A 27,608-nucleotide genomic window follows, 5' to 3' on the forward strand; every position below is an offset into this window, starting at 1 on the left:
GAAGTCACACATGCACAGAGAAAGAAAAAAACCTGGAGGGATTTGAGGGTTTGATTGAGGAGGGAGGGATGGAGGGATTAAGGACAAGGGGAATGGAAGGATTGAGGGAGGGGGGAAGGAGATGCAGGGAAGAGGGGTAGTCGACATTGGAGGGAAGAAGAAAGAGATTTGGGAGGGTAAGGGAGGAAAGGAGGGAGGGAAGCTTTTGAGGGTGCATTCGACAGTACTGTGAAAGGTAGCCATCAAGAGCTTTGATGAAAAGTGCAGGCCTTCTAAAGCTTAGGAGTGACAGCATATGATTTGGTCAAAGCATGAAGCTTTTCAAAGGTAGACATTCTCACTCCCCATTCATCTCTCACAGGTTCAATGTAACTTTTGGGCTGAGCTGCTGCAAAATTCCGAATTGGTTTGACAGATTGACTGCATGTGGTATTGTCCCTGTGACTTGCGGACAGTAGGCTGCCATGAAATGTAGACACTTGAAATGAAGGGGAATTACATGTAATGTTTCAAACTGTCCTAGATCAGCAGCTATGCAGAAAGCCACATTTTTTATTGAGGAAGTGACACAAGATGTGTAAATTTGGATGCCTAAAAGAAATCCCCATTATTATTTCCCTTTGTTGTTTAATGGTTGACATGCAAAAGTGCTGAACAAAAGTATAAGAGCTGTGCATGGGATCACTTGTGAGACTGTGATTAAGGCAGTCCAATAACACGTCTGTTAAAACATTTAGCTACCTAGAGTCCTTCCAAAAAAACCCAACATATTAATTCTATTTTAAGCGAGAAAAACACAAAAATTTAGAACATTTTACACATTATGAAATCATCTTTTTCCATCCCTCATTCTACAAAAACAACCCGTATAGATGATATATGTGTTTCCTGCATTTGGTAACACCTTAGCACATGGCCACTGCTATGCCAATGGCCACTTAGTTTTCTTGGAGTGGCGCTTGAGGCTTATTAGAAGTTTGGCTCGGTTACAGCAATATGGACAGGCTTTCTGAGCCAACAGTCGTTAAAACCGAGGGTTGAGGTTTACTGTACAGTCCCAGGTCAGTGGTAACAGGCAGCCTGTCAGATGATACCACAGTGTCATTTTCACACACACATAGATAAATACATTATGTTGGAAATAGCCTGCAATTTAACGCCTACGCACATTGGCGGACAAACACACTCATGATGCTACTCTTTACATGTAAAAGCATGCATGTGCACAAAATTGAACACACATGCCAGTGAGGCCCTTGTCTGATAATGGTGTCTAGTTTGCTCTCTCTCTCTCAAGCACACACACACACACACACACACACACACACACACACACAGATAATAGTGTCTAATTTAGGCCCTCATATCTGTAGAGTTCTCCAGAGGACTAGACCTCATCAGGAATATATTGGTGACCTACATACTACAGTAGGAACACACAGACAGGCAGACACACACACACAGACAGGCACACACACACACACACACACACACACACACACACACACACACACCAGCACAAATGCTGCTATACTGGAGCAGAGACATCTACAGTACTTACAGGCACATGCATGCAGACACAGGCACAGAAACATGCCTGTACACAGGGGGAGAACTAAGCCCACACAATTAGATACACACAGAGACACAGACATGCAGGCGTGTAAACATGTCTGTATATGTGTCTGTTGCCACCCACTCCACATAACATATACAGACATACTGTATGCAGGAACAGATGCACTCCCACATCTTCTTTGGAAGGTCAACAATGGCATCCTAGTGCTGTCAAGGAGAATACAATTCATATTCACAATTTATATTGAAAAGTGTGCAATGATGGATGGAAAAGTTGTACACATTATTTTGTCATATTCACTTATAGCCTGGTCATTTATGTAAATTGTCGAAGGGTAGATTGTCAATCATTTAAGGTTGTGAGGACTAAAACAAGATTAACCCTTTCCTTGGTCTTTCCTTGGTGACCCTACTGTCCTGGACAACTCCAGCAACTGAAAGAGTTCTTCAGATCAGATTTTTGGGGAAAAAAAACACAGTATAACAACAGCAGCCTTAAAAGCAGTAAATTATTTTATTGAATATTTAGATAACAAGCAACACAGTACAGCACTTTTTATTGACATATCTAAGGCTGTTGATACTTTATGGATCATGCAATATTGAAAATGATCTGTTGGCAGATCTCAGTTGTCACTTCCTTTAGTGTATCCTTATCAACAGTCTCTATCAAAATGTTTCCAATGCAGATATCCACCTTAGCACTGATTATACTCTGATATACTGCACTGTGTGTACACCACACTAGACTCCTCAATTTCAACACAGGAAATTGCACCCTGTGATTTAAAACTTGTTTTGAATGCTGACAAAATAAAACTTATGATGTTTTTAAGTGATTTTAAACCACTACTCAGGGCTCTGAAATTAAATCTGCATCTTAATACAAGTACCTTGGAATATTATTGGGATAATTCACTTTCATTTAAGCCTCATATTTAGCAACTGAATTGTAAATAAGGTTTTTATTCACGGTCAAAGTTTTTCCTTTATGGCCAAAAAGAGACAGGAAAACACACTCACATTATTATAATTTTATATATGTCAAATATTACATTATTACTACATATTATGCATACATCTTCACAACTATACACACTGTATACGGTCTGCCATGTCTACTCGTACACTTAATTATTGCCATATTCCTATTTAAAAGCTGTTGTTGGACTACTTCCTACTTACAGATCTACAAAATCTACCATTAAATTAGACATGAGTCTTTAATCCTTATTAGAAATGAAATAACTCAAGACGCCCTTTCTCAAGATAATCACACTTAACCAGAGTTCATGTACTTTACTGCTTCATTTAGGATTCTAGGTGGGGAAAACATGCATGAATGCCGCTTTCGGTGGATTTCCACTTTAAGTGGTCACACTTTTCTGCCCAGAGCAGATCTGCCAATGACATGATACAGTAACTGCACCATGTGTCTGGTGCCGAGGACTGGAATCGCTGTATCTATGCTGTATTATGCATTCTGTTGGCACCAGACAGACCTCCAGTCATCATTCATCATTCATGGGCATCGTCTGTCAGCTTCACAGTAAATGGCCAAGAGGACCTGACAGAGAGTGAGAGGAAGAAAAATCTCAACTAAACATACCAGAAGGCCTGACTCATAGACAGTTATCACCACTGCAAACACCTAGACAGAGAATAAGTCAGAGACAGTGACCAAGTGAGAGATAAAGAGACAGAGGGAGATGGCATGACACAGATTATATAAACGAGAAGGTTATTAGTACTTTTATTATATGGGTCTTAATATCTTTTAATGACCTGGTTTCATGATTAGAGCCAAACACTAATCGGTGGTAAGTTAAAGAGAGATTTGGAGCCCCTGCTGGACAATAGCTGCCAAAGGGTGGAGACATAAGCAGACATTTAGGAGTGACTGTCTGCTCAACACCATGTTTATAAATGGTTAAAAGAACCTGACTCACACACAGTAGTGGTGGCTCCGTATAAAGGAGAAGGAACTGAGGTTGGACCACGACTGACGCAGAAATAGGCATTTGAACCAGCATGGAAACACATTAACTATTTTCACATTTATGGGTGGTGAGAGGGACTCGGCTCAATGGCAAAGGGAACCTGACTCATGCATAGTGGTGTCCTTACTGAGCACTGCAGCTACACATAATGGCAGCTTTTGGACAACCTGGTCTCACAGAAATCCGTGAAATAGCCACGGATTTCGCTTAACTCAAAATCCGTGGAATAGCCACGGAATCGCTCAAATTTCCGTGAAACTGACACGGATTTCGCTACAATGCAAGTTAATGACAGTCATATCCCGTGGCTATTGGTTTGTTCCAAGTCACGTGACTTTCAAGGTCCCGGCGGTCAGAACAAAAAACATGGCGGACAGTTCTCTCATTTTTAGTGAAAAATCAATATTTTGACTTAGTTTCTGCATAAAAATGGATTTTGATCACATTTCTAGCGAGAAATATATGTTTTATTTTCTAAATCTTCACTCAGTGAATGTACATAATCACTTTGTATGTTGGAATAGCCACGGGATATGACTGTCATTAACTTGCATTGTAGCGAAATCCGTGTCAGTTTCACGGAAATTTGAGCGATTACGTGGCTATTCCATGGATTTTGAGTTAAGCGAAATCCGTGGCTATTTCTCGGATTTCTGTGAGATCATGTTGCTTTTGGAGCTGGTGTTGGACCACGACTGATGGAGCACTGAGTGCAAATACAATCAAAGCAGACACACTGTCTCATCCATAGTGTCCTTAAAATGGTGACAGCTGATGGTGTTTGGATGCAGGTCTGTCAATAAAGACCAACAAAGGATGCTTTGGGGATATTAACCCTTTTGTCTGACTTATCACACCCGCATTTTCCTCCAGGAATGTTACACAAAAGCTTTTCTTGGTTTATGTTAAGTGGATCTGGAGACGATACTGCAGAAAAGTTGATTCTGCTTCACTCACAGAATGCGCCTTGAAGGCAGCACCAGTCACTGATTGTGTAATTATCTGCTGCCTTAGTGAATCAGACGATAATTACAGGCAGATTCCATGTGCAAATTGAATGAAATTTGAGCTGGGCTTTCATGTACGTAATTCCGGCCCTTCGAGGCAGGAAAGTTGAAAGTTTAAACTCAGTAAGTTGATTGAGATGTTTGTTAAATGTCTGAAAATCGGATATACTGACACAACCCAGCTTCTAGCTGCCCCCAAGGAGGACAAAATTGATATGTACTTTAGTAATTGAAGGCAAAACCTAAAAGCTAATCTGCTAAAACCAACACAAGGCCTCCCCTCATACACACAAGACTGCAGAAACCAATAGCTCTAGCACAGAAGTAAAAAAGAAAAAGGTTGACACAGCAGTCTGCAGCAAGTTCTACTTATGCCAAAATATGAACGAGTATTTTCTATACACAGTCCAAAAAACAAGAATGAAATATGACCAAAGCTGTGAAAAAGTTACTCCAGGCTTCATGACCTTGTCAGAAAATAAAAAGCTTCCTTTTCTGTTGGGGGAACACAGAGGTTTGGCAGGGCAGGCACTGAGTTTGTCTCCTGCTGCCTTGAGGCAAGACAGAAAGAAGACAAATTGTCTGTGAACATGCACTTAGCTGTCTTACTGCTATAAACAGTAGTCAGTATATACATATTTAAATCAAAATGGTTTGAAAGTTAGACCATTAGTCAAGCAACAAGTGATTGGTTTTCTTAACTTTACCTTGCACCACCATCAAGTCAAATCTTAATTTGTCCAATACTTTGGGTTATGACCAATACCTGTAAAAACAATGGCATTCTTGTTAACTTTGCTTCCGGTGTTAATTTGCCAATTAGAACCATTTTTGCATGGTAACACCAAAAACTCAAAGACAAGGACACTGACAGAGCGCAGACTTCAGCCAAGGCTATGCCTCAGCTATGGCTCGCAATGTTAACAAAAGTAAAAATATAATTAGTGTCTGTGACCCTTGACTTGTGTCTGCTCTAAAATGGAATGGCACATTGAAAATGTGCCAATTGTTTTTTCTGCTGACAAACAAAACAAAAAAAAACAAACAAGAAAGAAACTGAGCTGAAAACACAACTTCCTTAGTGGTGATTAAGATGGTAAACATGGTAAACAACCTGCACTGACCTGCTAGTGTTGTGTGTGAGCATGTCAGCATGCTGGAATAAACATGTATTGTCTTTTAGAAGATTGAAGCATTCTGCAGTGTTTATTAATATGTTAAGTTTGGTGCAGGTTCATTTTTATAGTTGTGATTTTGTTTTACAGGACACATACAGATATCTTCTTGCCATTATAATATTGTGCCATGCCCACTATCTTTCTTTTCCTTAATCCAGTAGTTCTCAACCTTTTTGAGTCGCGACCCCCAATTTAACATGCATGTTCACTGAACACAATCTCACACGCACAGTTCAGATCACCCAAAAAAGAAACAAAACGACCAAAAAAAGTAAACAAAATGACCAAAAAAGACACAAAATGACCAAAAAAAGGAAAGAAAATGACCAAAAAAGACACAAAATGACCACAAAATGACCAAAAAAACACACAAAATGACCAGAAAATACACAAAACGACAAAAAAAGATACAACATGACTAAAAAAACCCACAAAATTACCAAAAAAAAAAACACAAAATTACCAAAAAAAGACATTAAGTGACCAAAAAGACTAAAACACAGTGGAGACAGAACTGACTTCCGAAATGATTTGGCGACCCCCAGAAATCATCTTGCGACCCCAATTGGGGTCCCGACCCCAAGGTTGAGAACAGCTGCCTTAATCAACTATTTCCATCTACAAAAGCTTTAGCAACACAAATACAGCCTGCCATGCCAATAAGGCAGGCTGAAATTGAAAAAAAAACGAGAGTGGGGGGTGCAGTATGATGGAGATATGTCTCGATTGCATGATGTTATTTTTATAAAATCAGACAGTAGGTGAAGGAGAGGGAAATATAAAGGGACAGAGAACGCATGAGGAACTGACAGTAGGAGCAGAACAGACAGCATTTTGTAATCATACATTCAGTGTGTGCTACCAAAGAGCTGAGCCACTGTTATGTAAACCAGAATGAAACATTCATGAGCAAACCATCATCTCACTCTCAACCCATTGGGAAACTGCATGAATGACCCATATGGTGGGTTGGCTACTATCTGAAACTCATCTATGGCAAACGGGAACACTTTGAAGGGTTCAATGCACGAGGCAGATATCAAACCCAGGGAGAAAGACATATGTGTGGGAGGGCAGGAGAAGGGACAACCTTTACTGGCATGAATGGAAAGGATCATACGTTGCCAGAGCAACTAAGGTTATATTCAAAACCTTAAGGAAAAGATGGAGTGGGGGTGTTGGGGGGAGCGAGGGGAGAAGATGAAGGACAGAAAAGGGGGGTATATAAGGAGGAAGGGAGGAACGAGGAGAGAGACAGGGATTAGGCAATAAAAAGACAGATGAGATCAAGAGACAGCTCTGACACGCTCAGGCAGCGTATGCTTTCTGTGGGCCTGGGAGCAGCTGAGCTTACCACACACACACATAGAGCCGAACACACACACATATGCTCAAACGTTGTGATGTGGTTAGCTGTGACTTTGTCTCTGGCTGGGTGTATATATGAGATGTTTAGAAAGGGGCTGTACTGTAGGAAGTTCTGCCAGATCCCCAACACCACACCCCACCATCATAAGGAGAAGGGGACTTAGTGGGCTTTGGGCTTCTGTTGTGGTTACTTTAATTCTCTCCCTCTCTTTTTTCTGTCTCTGACTCTCACTCTATCCCGGTCTGTGCTGTCTGTCTGTTTCTCGGTCCAACGCTCTGTTTCCCTTCGGCTGTTTCTCTGCATTTTCTTCTCTCTACATCCATCGATCTTTCTCTCATCCTTAACCCCTCCAACTTTCACTTTCTTAGAGGTAATACAGGTCCATGAATAACATTCGCAGTGATCTGACGGAATGATATGTGCATTCAAATAGGGAGTGTAAATGTCTAGCTCAGCAATATGAGAAGAGCTGAGGAAGACTTGTGATAGTATGGAAGAGTGAGTTTTAGACGTAGACTGCATAAAAGAAGTGGACATAGACACTGTGACTTCACCCATTGGGTTGTGGACTACTGTTTAAAAGCTTTAAGTTTGGCTTTTTTGAATGAGGAAATGATCACACTCTGTTTTGCACATGTTTTAGTCAACATCCCACTCTTTTCGGAAATGGGGGTTTTACATTACCGGAAATAAAATCAGACCGGATATGAGAACAGATTTATTTTAGGGGAGCAAAATGTTACAATTAACGTTATTGATGTGAAAAGACATTGTGAAAGAGTCACAGTAGCCCTGTCTTAAAGCATACCCTGTTTTATTGTCTATTTTACTCTAAATGGGATGATCATTTACAAACTGAACTCTATGCTGGTTTGAAATGGACTTGAAACTAGTGATTGAAACCAAAAACTCATAATGAAAATGTTTAATGATGTAATATATCAAATTATATCAAGAAGTGGGGCCATTTTCTCATTGACTTTTATACTGTGGACTTCCTTTTGAAACCAGTTACGTCACCCCCTGCTGGCCGTTAGTAAGAATGCAGGTTGAAGGCACTTCCGCACTGACATCACTTTTAAACCTGGAGGTTGTTGCTTGGTTTGAGGAAAACGACAGATCTGTGCTATAAATGGTTAAAGAACCTGATCTTTCAGGCATGTGTAGGCCTAAGTGTTGTAACATGAACACAGGAGGAGTTTAGATTATTACTGTAATAACTATGAGAACCTCCTGCCAGATAAACCACACCACTCTGTGATCATAAGGTGGTGGGCTTCGCTGAGGGTTAGGGCTTCTGTTGTGGTCGCTTTGTACTTCAGTGCTATTCTTTTTTTTTCCTGGGATTATCATGACATTCACCCAGCTTTTATCCATCACTCAGCCCGTTTCCCTCCGAACCCCAATGGGTTTTTTCTTTTCTTTCTCCTACAGAATGTAATTTCAATATCCTTTAATGACTTGAATATGATCTGTACAATAACCAGAGCTACATTTGGTGCTTTGATTTTCTCAGACTTATAGCGCCTCTTATAGTTCCTTGCCTCCTCCCTCCTTCTTTCTCTGTGTTCTTACATAAACCCTGTTCTGTCTGTGAAGAAAAAAAGCCTTACCTCATTCTAACTTGAAAGACATTTTAACCTGCCTTCTGTGTCACTAGCCACACAGGTTGGACCAAGACTCTTGAGATTTGAGTAATCAAACATCCACACACACAAACCCACATGTTCTACACAGACACATACACATGCACACCACACACACACACACACACACACACATATCTAGACAGAGCCCTGGATGCACTCATACACACATGGAACGCAACAATCTGATTTTCTGTCTATATAAACACACATACGCACACACTTACCATCCACTCCCACTCTCCTTCTCCCCCTGTTTCCTAAACCTCAAACACCCACACACTGCCTCTTGATTCAATTAAACCACAGTCAGTCTGGATTGTGACATATACCCCATGGAGGGAAGTGGGAGATGTGTGTGTGTGCGTCTGCGTTTTCTGTGTGAATCAGAAAACTTCATGACCTCCTTTGCCATGGCCCTTCCTGCTCATTGTGGTAATGGATAAGTGACCTTTGACCCCCTAATACATTCTATGCCTGCCTTCCACTGCTGCTCCCTGCCCCCTTCTGTTTTTTTGTTCTTTCTTTCCTTTCCTGTCTTTCTGTCCGTCTGTCTGTCTTTCCGTCTCACTCTCAATCTCTCTTCCCTAATGAGACAGGGACAGTCCTCCCTGTGGGGAAAGAGGTCAGTACCCCTGCCGCACACATACACACACACAGACACAGATTAACATACAGACGTAGACTGCACACATGCATACACATGCAGATAGGACACATGCAGACATGCACACATCCATGCAGATAAAAGGACAAACCTCCATCACCGCCGCCACACACACCACATGCACATATGCACACACTGACCCAGAAATCCCATCTCTATTATGCAGAACATCAGTTAGCTGATGGTGGAGCTGATTATGCAGCTACCCTCCGCTAGCCCACAACTCCCTGTTGGATATCTGCCTTTAAAACCCCAATCCCAAATGTCTTTTTAGCATATCAATAGAGAATTATATATTCCTAAACAGTAGGACTTGCATACATATAGCTTTTCACAACTTTCTCATCTCATGTCACAGTCTATAAAAAAAAATAATTAGGCAAACATTTCACACTAAAAACATCCGAAAGTAACATTCACTGTAGCTGTCACGCGGCTATAAAGAGTATAGAGGTTCCTCATCATTTTGTGTATCCATCTATCAGCACATATTCTATAAATATTGTATAAGCAAGTGCAGATTTCTTATTTTTTTAGAATAAATAATGAGAACATTTGCTGTTGGTCAACTCCCCCATTAAAACGATTAAAAGAAATCCTTGATCACCCACAATTTGCAGCTCTATGCTATCACAGCATGGACTATGTTCAGTGACAGCAAGTGATTGACATTTCAAAAGTAAGTAAATAACAGCTCACAAATAAATGGTAAATAATGTTGATCTACCCCATAGAAAATGTTACAGGAGTGAGGATTGGAACACAAACATGACTCTTCTGGTTGAATCCTAAGTAGTAACAAAAACTGAAAATATTTTGATCATAAAGAAAAATTTGTCCCGTGCAGGTTGGCCACTCATGACCACATGTTGAAGTGTCCTTGATTAAACACTGAAGGCACAGAACTGATGGTCACACGTGCATGGAAGCTAGTTGTTGTTGATCTGTGGGCATGTGATAGAAGTCTCATTTTGCAGAACTTGTTTGAGAATCTATATCCGTTTATTATAGGAGACCAATTCAGCAAATATTTAGTTCCTTATTGCAGTGACAAGGCATCAGCTGTTCCACTGGCTGGCATCTTTCCTGTAGTGTATGAAATGTATGTGTAGTGTAATATAATGTTTCACATTTTAATCATTACCTATTAATCTGCATAGAATATGTTATACGTGGCAGTTCAATCAGTTTCCTTTAAAGCAGTGGTTACACCTCATAAGTCACTCAGGTCATTCATCCTTGATGTCTCAATAGGCGCTGCTGTGTTGAAATTCAGAACTTATGTAACACAAGTAATGAAACCATTATTTAATCAATAACTGAAATGTGTTTACTGAGTGTATCAACCATTATATCTTACATCACTGCATTACAGACAAATGTAGTATCATTATTTTAGGTAACTTCAAAAGAAAAACATTTTACAGTCTTCTCTCCTCTCCAATTTTCAGTCTCCACCAGCAAATTCTAACTTCTAAAAGTTCGATTTTCTTTCCTAATGGCCTGACTCACTCAACATAGTGAGTGCTGAACAGTTACTACGGCAAATCAGAGAAAAATTGGCTTCATGTCACATGGATGAGTTGATTGTTTCAGAATGAAAAACCCGACAGTCAGTCTCCTTTTGCTGCATACTGCATTTATCTTGAAATTTAAAATCACGGTAGAATATGAACCACTCAGCAGCAGCAGCAGCGGCAGCACAGAAACGAACTTCAGATCACTCTACAAATACCTTAGCTTGTCTGGGTCCCAGAGGGCTGGCTTTATAGATTGGTGCAGTGCAGGGGTGAGGACTGGTGACCCCAACAAAGATTGCTTGCTAAGCAAATAAGCAAAGTAATCTGGCTCTGAGTGTGTGAGCATATGTGTGTCCAAACGTGCAAGTGTGTGTTCGTATGCCATATGCTTGTGTAGCTGTCTGCATATGTGCCTGAGCATGTCTACATATGTGTGTGTGTTTGTCTGTGTATATGCTCATGAGCAGAATGTGGTCCCTGTTGCATGTTCATTGATAATGCCATGCATTGCCATTCTGCATGTTTTAGCTTGGTAATTGAAAGGCCATCTGTGGTCTACTGGGGAGGTTTAGTAAAGGGTAAACTACGAGGCTCATTATTTTAGGAGAAGGTAGCCCTTGGAGGCTGAAACAAATTAGTTTGTGTCCAGTTTAACCTTCAGAAAACTCAATTACTGTAGGTGAGGTGTGTGCAAGTGCAGTATGCATGCATGTTCTTTTGGAGTTTGTGCAGACTTGCATACATGTTCTCAAACAGCAGTAATAAAACAAAGTCAAGCTGACCTGTGGACAAAAACAGCAGCTACTTTGTCAAACAGACAATGTTGTCTTCACCAAAACTTTGTCCAACAGCACACGAAACAAAGAAAATTGATTACACATAGTGAGTGTGTATGTGTTGGTCTGGCTTTGTAAGTCTGCTGGGTCCATAAACATGGAAACAGACATGACCTGCATGTCTCAGCAGTTTCCTGTGTAAGCCGAGCCCAGTGTGTGTGTGTGTGTGTGTGTGTGTGTGTGTGTGTGTGTGTGTGTCCCTATGGTTCTCCTGTCACTCCTCAGGCCTGCAGAGCAAAGCTTTCCACTCTATTAGTGTGTCTCAGTGTCTGCGCACCAGCACATGTGTATCTGCCTTTACATGTATGTGTGTTTCCATCTGTCTCCTGTCACCAGCAGTCCTCTCCGCACCATTAGGACCTGTTAGGATCAAGGGTCATTTCTCTAAAGGTCAAAGTTCACCCTTCAAAAGGTGAAAAGCCACCAGGGTCAGGTCTGGTGTGAGGTGACATTGAACAAGCACACAGCTGAAGGCTTGACAACTAACACCATTGGGAACTTAGAGAACATCCCACATGGGCGGCCTACAGTATATTCAATATAAAGACACACCACAGTCCTTTTTATAGGTAAAGTGACATGGGAAACTGCCCCCAGAGATAAATGTTTGTCGATCAAAAAACTAAAAGAGTATAATAAAAGCTAATGAATGAGTTACAGTTGCCAATATGACATTAAAGACCTTCATGGGAAGTTTTTAAAAACTTTCTCACTTTGGCAACTGTTGGTAGTATTAAAAATACATTGCAGACAGCAATGCAATCCCAACCCTATCCCTTCAAAGATCCACCCCAGGCACACTAGCATGAAAGGAATAAAAGCAACACATAAACCAAAATGTTGTTTCTTTTCTAGAGACCAAAAGGCATGCCATCAGAATCATTTGAACGATTTTATATCAGAAATCATTTCACACACAGGCTTTAAAGAGGGCATATGCTCATTTACTTGAGGAAGAATTATACTTGTATAATGAGTGTCTACCAGGACATGTTAACATGACTGAATGTTCCAAAAACTAGTATTCAAACAAGTATTATTTTAATACTGTCTGTCTGAATATACCTGTAGTTACACTAAAATTCAGGCCCAGTCTGCTCCGATTGCTCAGCGTTCCAATGTCTTCTGATTCTGCACCTTTCTGCATATCTGCACCATCATTGCAGCAGGGGAATGACTGTCACAGCACCTTAGCATCATTTTCTACCTATATATAGTATAGTTGGGACATCACAACCTCATGGAAGTCCTAACAGCTCATTTGAAGGCACAGTTTCTGAATACAGGGTCTACACATTTGTGTTTTGATACATTGAAAAGTCACTTTTTTACAATATAGGGCCTTTAATATAGGCCATATAATTGTTGAAATATGCAATAGCTCCTATACTATATATAGCTATTATAAGAACAATGAAGATCTCAGTAAGGACAAATGAGGGACAACTGCCTGAGAGATGACTCATCTGGAATCGTCTCGTGTCAGTCTGTGTTGAAAAGAAGACTTGAAAGGGAAGGAAGTCCCAAGTTCACCCTGGAATTACAGATAGGGGTTGTGTGGCTTACATACACAGACATCCGTTAACATGTACACACAAACACACCCAAAGCCTCGCTCTAACACACACACACACACACACACACACACACACACACACACACACACGCACACACACACACACACACACACACACACACACACACTGCACAGACAAATATCTCACCCAAGCACCAAGTCAACCCATTCACCCAGCAGTTAAAAACAAAGTTTTCCCCTCCAGCTAAACTCAAGCCTGACCATAATTGAGTCTGTGCTTTCAAGTGATTTTATTGAATTCCACTTCACTGCTGTATTTTTATTGTTTTGACTTTGTTTTCTATATGGCTGCACTCTGTTTTATTGTGTGTGTGTTTTAATGTTTGATACCTTGGGAAGACTGGTGAAATAAATGTCATCATGTGCTGATACATTCTTTATGTTTTATTTTGAAAACTTGCTGCTATCACTGTTGAGATGTTTGCAGTTTGATGAGATATAGCATATGGCGTATATGATGTGATGGCACTGCAACCACAAAGCTTAAAACAAGTGTAATTGCAACATATTTAGGTTGATAATTAGATACATTTGCTTATAACTAACTTTGTGCATGATGGCTGCTTCGTGTATCCTGCGTCCGTTTGGTGCATTGGCCTTGCACGTCCTCAGTTTTTTCTGCAGTGATCTCAGAATTAACAATATAGTAATCTTGTTTGCATCATGAAAATCCGGTAGTTCTATACTAAGCCCTCTAGTGTGCCATCTAGTGAATCCTCCAGTTACCTGTACTGTAAGCTACGTGTGAGTCTGGCAATAATTCTTTTTACAATGCAGCTGTTTGCCTACACAAACTTAAAACCAAGTACAGCTGCACAGCTTGGGGTCGTGGAATTTGGAAAGAATGTCACAAAGACATGAGATAAGAAGTAATAGTCAGTCATTAATGTGCTACTAAAAAGACACTTATGTCTCCTCTTGTAACAAAAAAATCTATTTTACATACCCCAAATGGACATACAGCATGTAGATATACAACATGACAAACTGGGTACCCAGCATACTGGTTCTACTGTCCAGCATGCTCAGACACACACACAAACACACAAAGTTTAGACAGGCATAATGAGGGCTAATATGAGGCTCTGAGTAGATGTTATCACAAAAGAACCAAGTAATGTAATCCAGCAGGGAAAGAGCCCAGAGCTACTCCTGCTGCTTTTCTTCTCCGTTATTGTATTGGCAGGAAAGGAACCTTGGTTGCCAAGGCAATATTTCATATAATTTGGGGTCATTTTGTTGGATGAACAAAAGCCCAATGCATGCAGTAATCAATAAATAGTAATGTTATTGGCAGTGATCGTCAAGAACCTTTCAATAACAATTACATTCACTGTCTGAAGATAACTCCTCAGGGTTTATCTTTCTTGTGCTTTATAATAAACTTGCAGAAAGGTATAAAGAGGTTGTTATTAATATTTAGTTAATGGATAATTGGAATATGGGTTGTAATAAAGCAGAATTTCAGCTGCTTCCAGCTAATGTTTGTGTTTACAGTATTTTTGAGACATGTTTGATCAGTTTTGCGCACACTCCTTAATAGTCCAGTCATGTTTTTGTGAAATCTTTAAACCTCTGAATTTACTCCCAGCCCACACAAACACAAACCCCTAAACCCCTGGGTGTGTGTGGGTGTGCATATGTATGAATGTGTGTCCAGCTTTTCTCCAGTTGAACAGGATATGGGAGGTCAAAGGAGAGGGTCAAAGGTCAAAGCCTGACTAAATAATTACCAGATACTCTTTGCGGTGACAAACACACACAAAGAGACACACACACACACACACAAAAACACACAAAGACACACACAGCCTCACGACTATATGGGTTGTTATTTTTGAAATGTCTGGACAGTGTCGTCCTCTGTGACCCCCTTAGCTTGCACACACACCTTCACCTATAGACAAACATACACTTGAACATGCTCTCTTTCCCTACCTTCCTCACTGCCACTCACACACCCACCCACCCCCTCCACACACACACACACACACACACACACAAAACATCCAAGCCTGAGCTCTTGTCCCACTGACAGGCTATCAGTCAGGAAACAGAGGGGAGAAAAGGAGACCAGAGCAGGAGCGAGAGGCGGGGTGGCTAGATTTAGCCTGTCAATCACAAAAGGTCAAGGGTCGCCATGAAAGCCCATTGACATGTATGCACACGCGCACATGTGTGCACTCACACACACATACAATGGTGTTCATCAAAACAAGGTCAGAAGTGGAGGGCAGACAGCTGGCTAGGTTTACAGAGAGAAAGAGAGGGAGCAGACAGCTGGGTAGTTTTACTAGCGTCTGCCCTTTAAATAGAAACTGGAAGAAAGTTTAAAGAGGGCACAAGTGAATGTTTACAGCAGGGCAAAGAGGTGCAAGCACTTATTTAAATTGTTCTGAATGGACTTTATATCAGGAACATGCATTTAAGAACTATGAGGACAATTTGAGCAGCAAAAAGAGGGACACTTTAATGTAACTGGATCAGATGAGAGTGATTGTCTGATATTTGTAGCCCTCTTTTTCTGGCTTCCTTTGTTAACTGTTAAAACAGAGGAAGGAAGCAGGTAAAACAAAAACACTCCCTGTGCCAAACCCTCTGTTTTTCAATCCATGTCACCATGGCACACCTAATTATCCAGGCCAGTCTAGACTAGGACACACCAATTCAGCTCCTGTCTCTGGACTAAAAAATCTCCTGTCCTGCATCGTTAGCGCCACAATGAGAAGACATGGGTAAAGAGACCTGCACACAAAATACACACAGAGACAAATAGGTACAGTATATAAGCACACTTAATCACACAAACTGCACAAACACAAACAATGTCATGCATTTAGACAGCTAAGGTTACAGACATGCATTTCCTCTTGACTCCTACTAACTGCATGGCCTACTGGTCGGGTATGTGTGCTCACAAGCTCGGGCCAAGACAAATTAGACCTGTATTGTCTCTGACTGCTGGAGAATGTGGGTGTGAGGGGCGAGATAAGAGAGTTGAGATCAGGTGAAGAGAGCAGGCGAAGGATTTTGTAGTAGTTTTTTTAACAGAAATGATCTAGTAGCTAATAAGTAGGGCTGTCCTCAACTAAAGAAATTGTTAGTCGATTAAAGAAACACTCAAATTATTTTGGTGACTCATCAATTAGTTGATTTAATTGACGAGCTGTAAAACTTTTCTCTACAAAGAAACATACAAAAGCATCACTTTAGATCTTGTGTTTACCAAAGATGTGCTCAAAAGTTTCTTGGAGATATGTCATTCAACACCAAACAAGATCAGTTAGTCAACTAAGACCAAAATTATCAATTAGTCAACGAATCAGCTAAGAGAGGGCATCTGCTTCTGATGTCATACTCTCTGTCAGTCAGTGTGCACTGTGCAGCACTGTTGACATTGTTTCCTTTCATTTTCATTTAGTGTCATTTAAATCTCTGTAGGTGGTGCTCACTGCATTATTTGTTCAGTGAAGGTGGATATCCCTGGTCATGCTGTGGGTCCCAGATCTTTATCTACTGACTGAGGCCATGTTTAGACCAGGTATTAACATGCGTCCTGGGTGATCTGAGAAGTAGACAGCTCTAAGTTACGTCTGTTTACACCGGCAAAAAAATGCACCTCCTCATGCTTCTTGAGTGACCACTGGTGATAGGATCTCATTTCCCTACTCTATATGCAATAGAAAACTTAATCACACCCACAATCCTGAGTCCAAAGAAGTTGGGATGCTGTTTAGAATTGAAACTTTACAAAACAAAAGTTTATCAGCTTGAGCATTAACCTTTTAAAACACACCTTCCTGGGTAGGGGAACTATAAAGGGAACTATAAATCCAAACAAAATGATTGAGCCAAAGCTTATAACTGCATATGTTCTTATAACTTAAGAACTGCAAGGCCAAAATGGATATATAAAAGGTTACGTATTTTAGTCTCAATTGTGCTTGTTTCACTTGAGGCTAAAACACAACCGAAAGTTTATCCATTCATCCATCCATCCATTCTCGTCCGCTTATCTGGGGCCGGGTCGCGGGGGCAGCAGGCTAAGCAGGGCATTCCAGGCGCCCCTCTCCCCAGCCACAACGTCCAGCTCCTCCTGGGGGACCCCAAGGCGCCTCCACCGTGTTCTGGGTCTTCCCCGGGGCCTCCTACCAACCGAAAGTTTAAAAAAACGAAATGTTCTCACCCTAACCCTACCCTCTGGTGGACAGGTGGGTCGAAAGACATTACATATTGTCTTTGTACAGTTTATCAATGGTATATATTTCACAAAGGATGCATTTGTGTAAGAATGTACCCCAATGAGGCCAAGAACACCTCCGATCAGAGCGATCAGATCTTAGTGGGTCTTGAATGTCTTCACAACTGTACTTAGAGCTGTCCACTTGTGATCAAGTCACCCAGCATGTTAAATGCCAGGTCTGAACAAGGCCAGAGATGCCAGAAAATACCTATTTGGAAGCAAATGACTTCAACAGAAAATTTGAAATTGTTCACAAACTGAGTACTGCTATGGAATATGTATTTTCAATTGCAAGAAGCAAAATGTATTTGTATGAAAATGCCCTGCATGCCATTTTGCATTTGTTTTGTCTTCTTGGTAGGATTCATTTTCATGGAATACCACTTTCACCTGCAGGGACCCCACATGGGGCCCCAAACCCCCTAGGCTAAAAAAGTCCAAATAATGAGACCATTCAGTGCAACACAAAAAGCCACAACATGGGTGGTCAAGGTAGAGCGGCCAGGTGGGTTAAAAAGGAGGACCCGAGGAAAGATGAATGGAGTGGAGCATGTGGTCAACACAGCGGGAAACCCAGTGGTCATTTCACCCATGGACACACACATACACACACCAATTGATAGACTTACTGATAAAATGAAAGATGCATGGTTAGCCAAACATGGAGACAAACAGCGAGATGAGGCCAGAAGCCAGATGAACAGATAGGGATGCATGCAAGGCTGCAGACACACACACACCCAGAAACACACAAACACAGACAGACAAACTGGTCAACCTGGCCAGACAGGCTGAGTTTGCTTTGCCTCTGGGGATGATCAAGGGTAAGCTGGGATACAAAGTGATTTGTCTTATTAATGTTGTACTGTCTAGGTCATAAAAACGACTTCCTTCTCATGTAGGAGTAATGCTTTCCTTGTGATTTTATATTATCATCTCATCTCCCAACCCACCATTGATCATTTGTGAGTCTAGGAAAGGTGACTAATAAGAGAAGGTCTGTGTGTTTAAAAATTCAACAAAACATTAAAACAGTCCACACGTTCGATGCAATGTAGGTACGAAGTGAATATGAAAGCAATGGTAGGGTTAATATTTCATTTGCAAGATCAGTTATATTATATTTTTTATAAGGGTGTGTCAAGTACACTACAAAAGCCATCCATCTAACAAGTAATTTCATCTCACATTCAGCCTTCAAATCTGTGTGGGACTATTTTCAATGCCGAACCTGCCCACAACACAGTTTCTAATAAAACTCAGCTCCATCCCACAGGACAAATAAGACACATAACATTATGGATGTTTTTAATCTAAAGAAATGCTAATACAGTTACTCAGCTGTTTACTAAGGAACCTTTAGAGGACTTTTTAGATGGCTTCGAAAGTAACGAAACACCTTGCAATAGCTCACGGCTATTGGAACTAAAGGTTGATATAAATCATGTTGCGTCATGTCTGTGTTTCTCGAAGTTCATGTTGTTTGCAGTGGAAATAAATACAAACCAGATGCTAGATCATCAGATTTTAAAGAGGCATTGTTACTCTTATCAGATTAAACCCATCTATACACAGTACCTAAAGTCGTTAGCTAATCAGATGCAATTGCATACAGTTTATGGAAGACAATGAATAGTTAGGACCAATAGTAATAGTACTAAAACAGCAGTAATATGACATTTAATACAAAGTTCATCCTAAGATAATGATGATTCTGGTCACACACTCCAACATACATGTAAACTGATACATATTATTGCACATGCAGCATTTATTTTGAGTCTTACAGGACCCATGCACTCATATACCCTCTAATTTATATGAATAGGGTGAAATAACAACACTGGTTAATGCTACACTATTGAAACAATCCATGCAATTAGAAAGAAAGTGAAGCAGATTGCATATGAAGTTATTGGAAAATGGCATTATGCGGGAATTTTTCCATGGTAATATTTTTTACCCAGAAAATCGCACCTTTCCCTACTTTGTAAATATACCAAGATGATATACAACGGGGGCGAGACTGGAGAAAACAGAAAGAACCAGAGTTTATAATGTGTTCTAAATCCAATCAGAGCCTGAGCTGAACACAAATACACACACAGGGTCGGTGCATTTATTGCAAGCTAGCATGCAGCTAACATCTGTGTACAGTTGCTACACTGGCTGTTTGGGGAAAATAAACACAAACGGCCCAGCGTGCGAATGGTGCAAAGCAAAAATGTGCTTTGCTTTCTGCCTGAACACATCTTTAAACTCCATAATCCTTCACTGCTTTAATCAATATTTACTATATGTTCATTTTTTGAAGTGCCAGATGTGTTCTATTAAAAACACTTCACTTAAATTGGCCTTGACTATGTGTATGGGTGTATTCATCCACTGTGTATATTTATGGCTCAATTTCTGCAAATCAAATAGTGCTTTTTACATTCTTTCTGCTTAGCATGAGAAGTAAGTGCCTACAATGGCTACCAGTGTACTTGCATGTGTAACGGTAAATCCCTCCTCAAAGTTATTCTGCATGCCTGCTTTCGTGTAATTCCATCCACAGTTATGAGATATTTCCCACATCTCACACATTTTCTGTACAGCTGCTTCACCTAAAAATAAATTATTTGGAAATAAACTACAGCACCAGTGCAAGATTGAAAGGGAAAATGTAGAACTGTACAGCACAGTGGCTACTAGCTCGAGCTCTGTTATCTGTGTATTCATGTTCATCTGAGCCAGACTATAATAGTGCATTATTACGACGTGGTGTGACAATCCAATCTGATGGCAGCAAAAGCTCCACCCAACCACACTGGGAGTGGAAAGATTTCATGCTAACGCCTTCTCTCTTGCTAAACCAAGCAAGGGGAAACGACGTGTTGCACAATGGCTCTGTTGTATTATTAGCCCCTCAGAGGAAGCTACAATTGTCGGATCAGACTCCAAAAAAAAGAGTAAAGTAAGTCTGGGAAAATATCAGCTTCCTGTCCATGACTTGAGGGTTTAGCCTGAGTAAGTGTTTGCCTCTGCCTTTCTCATGCTTCACACACTTTCTGACCCTGTTTCTTTCTCTCACTCCCCCCACCTCTCTCTCTCTCTCTCTCTCTCTCTCTCTCTCACTCCACAGTTATTTGGCTGCCTCCTTGTTTACTCAGATCAAACTTGTCAGGGAAAACCAAGTGAGTTTAAACAAACACACGCGCACACAGGCGCACACGGATCAAAATTAACTGGCATCGATGCACCACAACACATCACTGCTAAAACACCAACTGCACCAGTATCTGATTCTCATACGCTACACTAGAGATTATTGCTGTAATTTATGCTGACATAAATAAATCATACAAATCTGTGTGTGTGAGGGAGTGTGCGCGCGTGTGCACATGGGAGATGAGATGGAGAGCAAGGCTGAGAAAGAGTGATAGTGAAATGAAAGACAGACTGTACTTCATTTATTATCATTATTATTTGCTCTAATGGTCAGATTTGGTTTCCCATGAGCTCTTCTTAGCCTCCAACGCTCAGTGGGAGCAGCAAACTCAGAAATAAGGGGGAGGGAGGGAGAGAGAGGGAGAGAGAGAGAGAGAGAGAGAGAGAGAGAGAGAGAGAGAGAGAGAGAGAGAGAGAGAGGAAATACCAGGACATCTCCTTCCAACTTCTCTGGTTGGTAGCCAGCCTGTATCTCCTCGGGGCTGCACACACTGTCTGTCTGACCTCAACTGAACTCAACTCAACTGCAACAGTAGTCTCACTGCTGATGATGTGGAGCTGAAAGCGAAGGGGGTTTGAAGAGATCTAAAGAGAGCAACAGAGAGAGAGAAGGGAGGGGGATCAGGAGAAACGAACTCCATTTACATGTTCCTGGCAGCGAAGAGGCAAAATCCAAGTCATCCCCCTCCATTTAATTGGTGCAGAAATTTAGTAAAAATTGATGCAACTCAGACCTAAAATCAGTCCATATTTAAAAATCTACCATGAAAAAATACATTACCCATTTGCTGGAATGCACACCACATAAAACTAAATTATTTCAATGATTGATTGAGAATACATTTTAGAGAATTTTGTGTCATTAACAACAAGATCTCCAACCAGAATAGACCATCATTATCAGCGTTTGTCAAAATGAGCATCTCATAGTACTGCAGATCATTCTAAAAATAGCACACATATCATTATACATACACTACGGTTCACAGTTGTAAATAAGGCTGCAGTTTCTGTGCATTTAGGCTACAAAACCACTGATCTAGGTTTAGGGCAAAAAACTTCCAAGTAAGGGTTATAAAAGACAGTTTGAATGGTGAATAAATGCACATAAATGTGGGAAGTGAAGTAGTTACCAGGGTGACTTGAGGCACAAAAATTACATAAATTAAGAAAAACAAGGTAAGTTATATAAACAACTTAAGTTGCGTTTAAAAAAAGGTGAGCCATGGAAGTTACGTAAAAAGTAATTTACTTTTGTTTACACACAGGACAGGAACCCTGTTATCCTGGAGGAAAGTCCACCTTTTGTTTGACATATCTGCTTCCTTGTGGTTAAATGACAAAAATGATACCAAACTCATGTCTGTATGCTCAATATGAAGCTACAGCCAGCAGCCAGTTAGCTTAGCATAGCAAAAATTGTAGAAACAAGGGTAAACACTGACCTGGCTCTGGCAGTGTAGTTTACTGAATTATTAAATGTTATCTTAATTCTAGAGATGACCATTACAGCACACAAAAGTTAATAATGTATGTACTTCTGATGTTCATTTTTTACTTTTTACTTATTTAATATTACTTACTTATTTTTCAAGTCACTCAACTTGAATTTGTGTTGCTTTGGCAACAGATCTTTCCAAACTAAGCCAATATATTAAGCCAGAATATTTTTAGTGTTGAATTTGATGGAGAAAGAGACAGAAGGACAGAGGGATGGGAAGGCAACGAGAGTGAAATGCATAAGGAAAGTAAACCTGGAGGGGAACAAAAAGAGTTGAGATCCACAGTTAGGGAATGAAAAAAGGGAAGGATGGAGTGATGAAAGGGCATGGAGAGAGGGAGAAAGATAAGGGAGCAAAAGGAGAGTGGGTGTTCATAAGCGTAAGACATAGTAAAAGGAATGATGGAGTTGGCACCTGGGAGCAAAGGTAGAGAAGGGGAGTGATGAGTTTGGAAGAAGAGTTCAGCAAAGGCCTTGGATGCAATCAAAAGACTGTTTTTGATTCTGTTTTTCATTTCACCTCAAATAATGTTGCAATAGTCCCTTGCTCATAGCTAAGCACCAACATTGGTCTTTGAATGGGTACTCGTTTTGAGCAGAACACTTCTCTGTGGCCCCAGATGAACTGTGCAGACTCACTGCAGCTGTAGCTTGGGAACTAAGCTTTGCTGGATTAGCTAACCTTGTTTCCGACTGTGATGTGTTTCGAGCAATACACTTGATTGTTTAACACTGCTTGAGATATTGCAAGTGAAAGGTGGCTGAAAAGAACCTGTTTTGGTTATGTGAATATTTAGGAAGGGAGCACTGCATCAGTGAAGGACATTATTTATGAAGTGAATGATCAATGCTATGTTGGCTCAGAGTTTAGTAACAAAACACAGAGACACTCAGCTAATCAGCCAATCATGTGGCAACCAAGGTTATTATAATTAATGAAAAACTAACCAAATAACGAAAACTAGAATTGAAAAAGCATTTTCGTTAAATGAAATAAAAATAAAAACAAGAGTTTTAAAAAAAAGAAAGAAAACAAACTGAAACTGTATTGTGTGGTCACAAAACTAACTAAAAATAAAGTGAAAATGTTCTTTGTTTTTGTCTTCGTCAACTTTTTTTCATACATTATCCAGTGTTTCTATTTCTCCGCCGCTGAGTGTGTGTATTCCTGCTTTGTGGGCTCCCGGGAGAAGAGTGAGTGAAATTAACTGTAAAGAGCAACTTCTCAGCTTCCAGAAAACATTGAAATTTTCCAGATAGCGCAAACCGTTTAGTTATTTTCAGCATTTTCAAAAAATAAAAACTTAATTAAAACTAGCAAACTCACTCTAAAAACTGATTAAAACTAACTGAATTCAGAAAAAAAAAAATTCACAACGGAATTAAAACTAAAACTAATGAAAAATCGAAAACTATTATAACCTTGGTGGCAACAACTCAAATCATTTGTGATATGATCAAAAGGATTTGAGTATTTGAAGTTTGAGTATTTGAGACCTTTCTACTGGGATTTTCATGTAAAACCATTTATAGGTTTTACAAAAAATGATCTGGAAAAAGAGAAAATATCCAGTGAGCTCAAATTCCTTGTTGATGGCAGAGGTCAGAGGAGAATGGCTCGACTGGTTCCAGCTGATAGAAGGGCAACAAAAGCTCTATTACTGCTTGTAAAGACCAAGGTGCACAGAAGGCCATCTCTTGAAGCAGATGTGCTCCAGCAGCAGAGGACCACACTGGGTGCCACTCCTAACTAGCCAACAACAGGAAACTGAGGGTACAGAACAATTGGCACAGCCTCTCCAAAATTGGACAATAAAAGGTTGGAAAAATGTTGTCTGGCCTGATGAGTCTAATTTTCAGCTGCAATATTAAGATGGTAGGATCAGAATTTGGTGTAAACAGCATGAAATAATGCGTACATCCTGCCATGTACACTGCAAAAAAAAAAAAAAGTTGGGTGAACTCAAAATTTCAACGCAACAAACTTCGATAAAATTTTAAGTTGGACAATTGAACTAAATATTTTAAGTTTTGTTTTTGAGTTTGCTCAACTCTGAATTTCTCTGGCACGATTGTAACGCCGCTATGAAATGTCAGCTAATGTTGTGACCACAATTTTGAGTTAGCATTGATCGCTAATGGCTACTCTTGTAGCTCTAACAAGCAGCACTGCTAGCATCAGTTAGCCGCTAGCATCAGTTAGCCGCTAGCATCAGTTACCATCAAGCCGCTAACTTTCGCTAATGACCGAATTTCACAACAAAGAAATAAGAGTTAGCAGAACTATTGTCCCTTGTTGTGAACCCCAACTTAAAGATATAAGTAACAACAACTCACCAACTTGTTTTTGAGCAGACAACTGGCTTCCTTTGTTGTGCTAACTTACATTATGCCCTAAAGGTCAGTAATTTATATTTCCAAGTTTTACCAAATGAAATCACTGTTTTAGGCCAAAAAATACAAGTTGGCTTTTTTGCAGTGTATCACTGGTTCAGACTACTGGTGGTGTAATGTTGATGTTCTTGGCACACTGAGGACCCTTTAATACCAACTGAGCATCGTTAAAAAAAACCTTGGCATTGTTGCTGCTGACCATGTACACCCCTTAATGAACATTTCTTCTAATGGATCACTGGTTTCTTCAACATGATAATGAGTTCACTGTACTCCAGTGGCCTCCACAGGCACCAGATCTTAACCCAATTCATGTTGGATGTGGTGGAACAGGAGATTCACATCATGGATGTGTAGCCGACAAATGTACAGCAACTGTGTGATGCTGTTATATAAATAAAGACCATTTTGTCTGAGCAATGTTTCTGGCACCTGGTTGAATCAATGTCACATAGAATTACGGCAGTTCTTGAAGCAAAATAGGTCCAACCCAGTACTAGTAAGGTGTACCTAAAAAACAGAACATTTGTCATATCCATTTTCTTAAAAATAATCAAAATCAATATAACCCACTCTGAGATGGAGTACAGGGATGAGAACAGGGTACAGTATGTTATTTTCTTTGCATCACTTGTATCCTTAGGAGATACAAATTCAAACCTTGAAAATGTTTCTAAAACTTTTTAAAAATTTATCAGAACAAGCTTACTTTTTTGACAGCTCATTGTTGATTTTGGGGTAGAACTCTCCTTCAAAGCTTTGAAATAATGCAATGGGACACTGATGTAAAAACCAGGAGGTGCACTTGTAGAAACCACCATAAATATAGGATATATTACCACAACAAATTATAAGTAAAATTTCAACTCGGTCCACAGTAATTCTCATAAGGCATAAAATATTGATTAGGGTCGATATAGAGTGAGTGGTACAAAAAAACACCCTGAAAAACAGTGAGTTCTACAAACTGTGTGTAGCCTTACTGGTAGCGGTGTTTACAAAAACTGAGCAAAGTGCACATGCAAAAACAAACTGCACACACACACACACACACAGTATATTATATGGTCATGCTTCATTACAAGCACAAACAGAAGTGCACATGGTCACATCAAATGCACACAGTGAAACATTATGTTTGGGAATTCCTCCGAGACAAACTTATTTTTCAGAAACAGACCAAAAATACTCAGCAGCTGCTGAGTGTGCACATTTCCTGCAAACACGTAAACAAGTGCATAACTTTCTTCCACCGACACAAACGCGAAGCTTCTCAAAAACAGAAACTCGTAAATACACATGAAGCCTCTAACAAATTCAGAACAAAACCTGCATGTATCAAGCTCCTCACAAACTCATGCATATATGCATAAAGGTTCTCACATGCACACACGTGCAATGCGGCTGTCTGCCTCCCACATGCAGTGCTTGTGACGCATAGGAAAAGTCATTAGACCCGCACTTCCTCTCCAAACAGAAGAGAAAGAAGAAAAGACAAGTCTTACATGAAACACACAGGAAATGTGTGGGTGACTGCCTGTATGTATGTTCTGGTGTGTGTGTGTGTCCGTTTGCAAACATGCACGTGTATGTCTCCTGGTCTGAAGTTCTGCCCGTAGGCCTGGTGACCAATGTCTTGTAATTGCTTGCCTTTGATTGCTTTCATTGAGTCGACTACACTTAAGCTACAATTACAGGCGATTAGAACACACAGCTTGGGGTTGGCCTGCTCAGCAGACAAAGTTCATCTTATGGGTTCAGCAATGGTCCAATGCCTCTCCTCCTAGTTTCCAGATTTAGACTTGACTGACTTATATTGATCAGCAGAGCACTCACTATAGTTATGTAATGTCTGATACTTTGTTGGAATAATTATACTTTTAAAGTGTGCAGCGAAAGTGGAAACTGTTAGATTATTCTGCATCTAAAATGTTTGACTGGACATGTAATTTGATTCAACAGCTTCCCAGACTCACTTTAAAATAATCATATTTTGAGCTTCTTTTTTTTTTTTTTTTAAAGAAAAAAACTCCCCCATGACACTATGGTTGGTAGCTGTGATCTTTTCATTTGTGTGCTTGATGTTTTTCTTTTTTTCAAACCAAGCATCAAAATGTAAAACATCTAAACTCACACAGCTTCAACTGACTTCACAAGTTTCATTTCTGCCTTCGAAAAGGTACAAACAGTTCAAACTTCTGCTTTTTTTATAGAACTCATGCTTCTAATGTTGTAACTAATCACTTGACATATCAGGGTGTGTGTTTCTTGTGTCTTCCTATTGAGGGACTATAATTTTACATAACATCCAAACCGGCACTTCCTCGTGTTTTGTGACGTGTGTGGGTGCATGCTTATCTGCATCCTCTGTCAACATCAAACAACATCTGTGGTGCTGTATGAAGGTAGTGTATGCTTGTTTAATTGGTGCATATTAAATATGTATGTACCCAAATTGGCCCAAAAACTCCTCTAAACTAAACGACAGAATAAACCGTTTGTCAATATCACCCATAACGACACTTATGAGCGTTTCGTGGCTCACGTTACTGCAAATCGTTTTAAAAATAGCACATATGTTATTATGCATACATGTACAGTTTGCGGTTGTAAATAGAAGGCTGCAGTTTCTGTAAATTTAGGCTACAAATGTTTGAACTTCCTGCTTAGGCGTTATGAAAGACAGTTTGAAAATTAAATAAATGTACATAAATGCCGGAAGTGAAGTAGTTGCGAGGGCGACGCGAGCCACGGAATTTACTTTAAAAAATGTAAGTTACGAAAAGGTCCTTTACTTTTGTTTTCATATGGGACACGAACCCCGTTCTCCCGGGTGAAAGTCTGCCATTTGTTTGAGGGCGA

The 27,608-nt window shown here is 40.2% G+C and overlaps 1 long non-coding RNA gene across 1 annotated transcript in view; it reads right to left on the minus strand.

Annotated features, from left to right (window-relative positions):
• Positions 1-2,101: 2,101 nt before the first annotated feature.
• The window catches only part of LOC131977010 (uncharacterized), a 93,664-nt gene continuing 68,157 nt past the window's right edge, over positions 2,102-27,608 (minus strand). Inside the window, exon 4 of the long non-coding RNA XR_009394841.1 lies at positions 2,102-3,145. This is a non-coding gene — a long non-coding RNA (uncharacterized LOC131977010). The remainder of the gene's footprint in view (positions 3,146-27,608) is intronic.

Source organism: Centropristis striata, chromosome 8 (assembly GCF_030273125.1).
Source record: "Centropristis striata isolate RG_2023a ecotype Rhode Island chromosome 8, C.striata_1.0, whole genome shotgun sequence".
NCBI lineage: Eukaryota > Metazoa > Chordata > Actinopteri > Perciformes > Serranidae > Centropristis > Centropristis striata.